This window comes from Nicotiana tabacum, chromosome 11 (assembly GCF_000715075.1).
Source record: "Nicotiana tabacum cultivar K326 chromosome 11, ASM71507v2, whole genome shotgun sequence".
Taxonomy (NCBI): domain Eukaryota; kingdom Viridiplantae; phylum Streptophyta; class Magnoliopsida; order Solanales; family Solanaceae; genus Nicotiana; species Nicotiana tabacum.
In genome coordinates this window covers 61,410,792-61,418,995 of record NC_134090.1, presented here as the reverse complement: position 1 = coordinate 61,418,995, position 8,204 = coordinate 61,410,792, and positions in this window count along the sequence as shown.

Genomic DNA, 8,204 nt, shown 5'->3' with positions numbered 1-8,204 from the left:
ATTTGGTGGACCAGGAGGTTCGAGTCACCCAAGACCAAGACTTTCTGGACACCCATATCCACAGCTAACCTAAAACCCAGAATACATGCCTCATACTCAGCCATGTTTTTGGTACAGTAAAAACGAAGCTGAGCCGTAACAGGGTAGTGTTGTCCTGTTTCAGAAATAAGTACTGCTCCTATCCCCACGCCCTTCATGTTTGCGGCTCCATCAAAGAAAAGTTTCCATCTAGGCTTCTCGACTTGTTCCAACTCATCAATGTGCATCACCTCTTCATCAGAGAAATAAGTTTTCAAAGGTTCATAATCTTCATCAACCGGGTTCTCGGCCAAATGGTCTGCCAAGGGTGTGCTTTCATTGCAGTTCGAGTCACGTAGACAATGTCAAACTCTGTGAGCAAGATCTGCTACTTTGCAAGCCTCCCTGTGGGCATAGGCTTCTGAAAGATATACTTCAATGGATCTAAGCGAGATATGAGATAGGTAGTGTAAGATGACAAATAATGTTTCAGCTTCTGCGCCACCCAAGTTAGGGCGCAACATGTCCTCTCAAGCTGAGTGTACTTGACCTCGTACGGTGTGAATTTCTTGCTAAGATAATATATGGCCTACTCCTTCCTGCTAGTGATATCATGTTGACCCAATACACAACCGAATGAATTGTCCAATACCGTAAAATATAGAATCAAAGGTCGCCCTGGTTGTGGCGGGACCAACACGGGTGGCTATGACAAATACCCCTTTATCTTATCAAACTCCTCCTGACATTCATCTGTCCACTTGACCGCAGTGTCTTTCTTTAACAGCTTGAAGATAGGCTCACAAGTTGTCATGAGCTGAGCGATGAACCTACTGATATAATTCAATCTCCCCAACAAACTCATCACCTCGGTCTCGTTCTTCGAAGGTGGCAATTCCTGGATGGCCTTGATTTTCGATGGGTCCAATTCAATGCCCCGGCGGCTAACTACAAACCCCAACAACTTTCCAGACGGCACCCCAAAAGCACACTTTGCAGTATTAAGCTTGAGATTGTACCTGCGAAGCCTTCGGAAGAACTTCTTCAGATCCCTGACATGGTCAGACTGCTTTCTAGACTTCACGATCACATCATCCACGTACACCTCGATTTCCTGGTGTATCATATCATGGAATATTGTTGTCATTGCCCTCATGTAGGTTGCCCCAGTATTTTTCAAACCGAATGGCATGACCCGATAGCAGTACATTCCCCACGGCATGAAGAATGCCGTCTTTTCTGTATCTTCCTCGTCCATCAAGATCTGATGGTAACCCGTGTAACAATCCACAAAAAACCAATCTCATGTTTGGCACAATTGTCAATCAATATATGGATGTTCGGCAGGGGAAAATTATCCTTCGGACTTGCTTTGTTGAGATCCCGATAATCAACGCACACCCTGGTCATGTCATCCTTCTTTGGCATAGGCACTAACCAGGTGGGATACCGCGTTACCCGAATAACTTTCGCATAGAACTGCTTGGTGACCTCTTTTTTGATCTTTACACTCATATCCGTTTGGAACTTTCTCAGCTTCTATTTGACAGGAGGGAATTCCGGGTCAGTGGGCAACTTGTGAACTACTAAATCAGTGCTTAGACCCGGCATGTCATCATAGGACCATGCAAAAACGTCTTTGTATTCGAATAGTGCTTTGATTATCTCCTCACTGAGTTGAGGTTCCAGATGGGCACTTATTTAAGTTTCACGGACATTTTCTTGGTCCCCTAGATTAACTGCTTCTGTATCGTTCAAATTAGGTTTGGGCTTTTCCTCAAAATGACTTAGTTCCTTACTAATTTCTTCATAGGCCTCATCATCATCAAATTCCAACTCGTCATCACACTCAATTTCTTGTATTATTATTTCAGAGTTAGATTGGCTTTTAAAATTGGGCCGAAGATTCCTCATGCATGTCATGTCATTGATATCAGCATAAAAAGAACTGTACAAAAGAAGAAAACAAAAATAAAATTAGAAGAAATGAAGGAAAAGGAACAATTGCATTTCATTGAATGTAAAGATAATAGGGTTTTAACACATCCAACTGGACGGAACATAATATCTAAATTACAGACCCTGGAATAATCCAGACAACAAAATAAAATCAAAACCCGCTACCAACACTCCCTCCGGATAGGAAGAGGAGTAGTTTCCCAGTTGTTGACTTTTGTACATGGTCCCACAAATTGCACATCTACCTTGCTGGACCCTTCCCCAGCCTTAACCATGTTAACCTCGGCGAATAACCTTTCGAACCCCTTCTCCAAGTCTCCATCGGCACCAATCAGTGGTCCAGGGACCTTTGACAACAGTTGTTTTCTGATACCCGGCCTGACGAATGATCTAGACAGACGCGGGATTGGCTTTGGCAATGCCCATGCTTTCTATTTTATTTTTCTAGCTCTTCTCACATCTGCAACGGTAGGCTTTAACCCCAGACCAAAAGTATCCAGATTCTTTGGAAGAGAAACTGGCTGCACGATACCTTGCATAGATGCACCCAAACCCTTGCCCGGTACGAAACCATTTTTCAACATTTCAACAGCCACCATAACTGATGACGCAACCATCTTTGGAGTTGGAGCACACTTTCCTTCCGAAATTTTCTCTACCGATACTGTGTCGAAAACCTGATAAACCCATGGTCCCTTGCCATCGTCAACCTCTATGAATGGAACAATGGCACCATTGGGCACACACAAATTATCTTCGCCATGTACAACAATTTCTTGTCGATCCCATTCAAACTTGACCATTTGATGTAGAGTAGACGGGACTGCTTTGGCAGCATGGATCCAGGGTCGTCCCAACAGCAAATTGTACGAGACAGCCACATCGAGCACCTGGAATTCCATGGTAAATTCAACTGGCCCTATTGTGAGATCAAGCACTATGTCCCCGACTGAATCTTTCCCCCACCGTCGAATCCCTGAACGCAAATACTGTTCTTGTTAATTCTTTCATCCTTCACTTGCATCTTGTTCAATGTGAAGAGAGGACAAAGGTTTGCGCTGGACCCATTGTCAACCAGTACCCGAGTAACCATGGAATCTTTGCATTTCACCGTCAGATAGAGGGCTCTATTATTCTCGGTACCCTCCACGGGCAACTCATCATCAGAAAAAGTGACTCTGTTTACCTCGAATATCTTGTTAGCTATCTTTTCCAAGTGGTTTACTGAGATTTTGTCAGGAACGTGGGCTTCGTTCAAGATCTTCATCAAAGCGCGACGGTGCTCGTCTGAATGGATCAATAATGACAAGAGCGAGATCTGAGCTGGTGTCTTCCTTAACTGTTCCACAATGGAATAGTCCTGCACTTTCATCTTTCTCAGAAATTCCTCTGCTTCTTCCTCAGTCACCGCTTTCTTCACCAATACTGGATTATCTTTTGAGGTCTTAGCTTTTCTCAGCTCTTCAGGGGCAAAGCATCTCCCCGATCGAGTCAAACCATGGGTCTCACACACTTCTTCCTTAACCTTTTTCCCCTAATAAGTTACTGTCACTCGTTCATAAATCCACGGGACTGTCTTACTGTTGACTACTGGAAGCTGAGTTACTGGTTTTATAATAACAGGCTCTGTGCGAGCACCCCTCACGACCACAACAGGTTTACTTGTAACCCCTGGTACCACCACTTTAGCTTTCTCTGGTCTCACTGTAACAGTGCTTGAAGACCCTTTCTCGGCTACCACAGCTGGCTTATTATCTACCCCTTTCAACTAGACCACTGATTTCCCACTGGTTACCTTTTCCTTGGGACTTATTTCACTATAACGGATCATCATCACCATCTGCGATGGTTTCTTAGGATCCCCTCCCTTGTGTATCAACTCAATCATATGGGTCTCGTAGTGAGGTGGCAGCAGATTCTGATTGATATTTGGTGCTTATGGGGCCTGAACCTCGATCCGATTCATATCAATAAGCTCTTGCACAGCTGTTTTCAGTTTCCAACACTTCTCTATATCATGTCCCGGGGCCCCTGAACAATACTCACAACTCACCGAGTGGTCAAGATTTCTGGGAAGGGGATTCGGCATTTTGGCCTCGATCGTATTCAACATACCCAACTGTCTCAGTCTGTGGAATAGGCTGGTATATGATTCTCCCAATGGAGTGAAAGTTTTCTGCTTCTGCAACCTCTCATTCTTAAAAGCTTGATTGGGCCAAAAACCTGTGACAGGAGGATTTCTGTAGGCTTTTGGGGGTGGATGGGTATTTTGTGGAGCTTGGTAGGGACTTTGTGGAGCTGGCACATGCCATTGTGCGTGAGCGAGGGGTTGGGTATAGGTTTGTGCGTGATTGATAGAAAAATAGGGATCTAGCGGTGGGTAATAGTGTTGTGGTGGGTTATATGGAGTGTGGGGGTAAGTTTGGAGATAGGGTCGTGGCTGGTTATAGTAACGGGGAAGGTTCCTAAATCCAACCCAAGCTCCCGACTCAATTGTCGCAACATCCTCCTTCTTCTTCTTCCCGAGCACACCCCCAGTACTATTTTGAATGGCCTGAGTGGTCGCCTTGATTGCTGAATAACTCATGATTTTGTTGGACTTGAGTCCCTCTTCAACCATGCCTCCCATTTTCACGACTTCATTAAAGGACTTACCTACTGGTGACACCAAGTGACCGAAATAAGTGGGTTCCAAAGCCTGCAAGAAATAATCAACCTTCTCGCTTTCTTTTATCGGAGGGTCAACCCTCGCTGCTTGCTCTCTCCAACGGAATCCATATTTTCTGAAGCTCTCACCGGGCTTTTTCTCAAGATTTGTCAATGACAGACGATCTGGGATAATTTTGAGGTTGTACTGAAAATGGCAGGCAAAGGCCTGGGCCAAATCGTCCCATGTGTACCACCTGTTGTGATCTTGTCTGGTATACCATTCTAAATCCGATCTACTCAAACTTTGGCTGAAATATGCCATCAACAATTCATCTCTTCCACCTGCTCCTCTCATCTTGATACAGAATCCTTTTAAGTGTGCTACCAGGTCACCATGCCCGTCATACAGATCAAACTTGGGCATTTTGAACCCCGCTAGCAACTGAACATCTGAGAACAAACATAAGTTCTTATAGGCTACACTCACTTGACCTCCCAGCCCCCTCATATCTCGGAACGATTGCTCTAAGCTTTTGACCTTTCTGGTCATCTCTTCATGCTCGGGATTTTTGGGCGGTTTCTCGGTCTCTGCCGAGATATCAAGATAAGGAGTGTAAGGATATGGTTCTAGAACTTTGAAGGTGGGTTCAGGGGGATAGTACTAGTTGTCGTGAGTTTGGAATATGGTTTCACTAGAAGATCGGTGTAATGTAGCAGGTGGAGGTGCCACAAAAACAGGTGTAATTGGTGGGGGAGGGTATGGGACTTGTTTCGGTGGTGGAGCTTGAGAAGTATGGGAAGTGGCGCCATGGCATTGTTGGTAGAGGGGAAAGGCTGGAGAGGAGTTCACAGTGGGAGGCTCCGGAGGTTGGGCTGATGGTGGGATATAAGCAGGGTTGGCGGGATAAACCGGTGGCGGATGCCCCTTCGCCCAAGCTTGGTACATTTCAACCATCTGGTGCTTCAGCTTATACATTTCTTCCCTCATCGCATTAACGTCCATTTCTTCCATCTCTTTCGATGGGTCGACAATACTTGTTTCCGGTTCCGGGTCGACCATATTCAGCCTGTCTTTCGATCGGGTGTTGTAGGAGTGAGTTGCCAGAATGCCAGTCAACTAACCACCTGCCTGGACTTAATACATCAAACAACAACCTTGTTAGCGATTAGGCTTTAACATATTGGTAACCGCACATTGGGCATGAATGCACCTAAACAGTTAACCATCTTTATTATGTATTTGATCGGTTGTAGCGTCATTTCGGCCTTTTCTTACTTTCGATTGCAAACCTCCCCCTTTTTCTTTTTTTTTCTTTTCCTTCCTTTCGTTCTCTCTTTGTTTCTATTCTCTCTTGATTTTATTATTTCCTCTATTTTCTTTCTTGTTTTTCCGCTCTTTCCTTTTCTTTACTCTCTTGTTTTCCTCTTATTTTCTTTCTTGCTTCTTTTTTATTTTATTACTTGGTTACGGTGGAATCCTATGGAGATTTCCTACGTATCATGACCCCGCATGAATCAGACCAAGCGTAGTTCTTGGGGATAAGTGTGAAGTAAAATATTTTGGGATTTTCAATTTTCATATATATATATATATATAATTTTCATATAAAAACGCTATTACAAAGACTAAAACTAACAGACTTGAAAGAAACTAACAGACTCATGATGCAGACTCAAAATCAAACAACCCACATACTCTGATAACAGAAATACAGACTCCAAAACAACTGGCAGACTTTAACGGAAAGAAATCACCAATATATCAATGCCTCAATTGTCCCTGGAACCCGTGGGGCGTCATTCGGCCTTGCTGCGAGCCAACTCGCTAAATCCCCCTGAAGGTGGTAGAGATCTTTCATTACCTGGCAAACAAAAATCATCACAGTAGCAAAGAACATAGATCTCGTCATATCCTCATAGTTACTGCACTTCATTGCGATATAGTTGGCGACCCTTTTGACTCGCTCTCTTATGATGCCCTTCTCTTGCAACAAACTCTCAATTTGTTCGGTTTTGGCTTCCAAAGTTCGTTCGGCTAGCTGGTTCTACTCTTGGAGTTGTTGCAAGTCCCTTTCTAGCCGTGCCATTAAGGCGTAACAATGTTCTCTTTCAGCCTTAAAATTTTTGGCTTGTTTAGCCATTTCACCCTCGAGGTTGCCAATTGCCTTTTCCCAACCTGTGACCCCTCTTTCATATCTTTCTTTTATTTGTTGAACGAAAGTTGCACGCCCTTCGGCGCTTTTAGCCAACCTTGCCCGTGCTTTTGCTAGTTCAGACTCAACTTTCTGTAGGTCATCTTCGTAGTCACGTACCTTTTGAGTGAGGTTGTAAATGAGCCTCTCATCTTTCCTGCTTCGGCCTGGGTTCTCGGCTTCAATTTTCAATTGTCGGACCTAAGCTCTGAGGGCCTCATTTTCTCGCACCAATCTTCTCCTTTCACCTTCAGCCTCTTATGCCTGCAAATCATTGTTGAAGGTGACATTTCTCAATTCTTCTTGCAGACCATGGACAATGGCCTTATATTCCTTTTCTTTATCCCCCCAAGCTAACCTCTCTTGAATTTTATCATCAAAGGCTTGAACATGAGGCCTTTTGGCGGGCCTCTCAGGCTCTGGCTCGTTGTTTACATAAGACATTTTCTCAAACCAAGTAGCATAATTTGGATCTACTTCCCCCTTGGCAATGTCTGGTACCTGGGTGCCATTTTTTAGATACCGACAGTTATTCCAATCCTACTGAACTACAGCCTCATGCAATGCAGCTTCTGGATGCAACTCTATGACCTGGGTGCTTAGATCTTCATCTTCAGGCACAATCTGATACCTTCCCAATTGCCTCAAGACCCTCTGCGGTGCATATGGCTGAATACTCCTTACGCCCATTATCCTCAGGTATCCTTTGGTAGCAGTCAGATGGCTTCTGTCCTCGGGAGCCATCCTATAGTCCACTCGACCTGACCTACATCAAGAACATTCAAATGAGAAACCCATGCTTCAAATCCTTCTGGTGTGTTGTAATCTTTTATCCTCTCCTCATAACTAATGATGAAGTTATTTGGGATCAAACCGTAACTCATGAATCTGGGATGATGGCGAAGATGCTCGATCATCCACATTTGCAGAATGATACTGCAACCTTCAAAAAATTGATCCCCTGCTTTGCATACAGTCAATGCGCGATAGATATCTGCTAGCACCAACGGGGCAAGTGAATGATCTTCCTTGGTAGGGAGGATCTATGCAATTCTATCCATACGAATATCCATCGTTCCTTTCTCATTTGGAAAAACCATGATCCCCAAGAATGCCACAATAAATGCGAACCGACGATGAATTTGTCAAAGGCCCTTGTTTTGCTTGTTGCTCAAACCTTTTTCATGCGTTTCAAAACCAGCAGAATGCCCAAACCTGAAGTAGAGGAAATGGAAAGCACAACACCCGTTGCTCACACATTCCTTATTCGTCTGTTTACTAATATTCAGGAGGTCAAAGAACTTGTGCACCGATGGAGCCCTTGGAAATATAATTTGTTGCTTCCTCAAATCCCGTCCGAATTCAATGTACCCCGACTATCTCCTC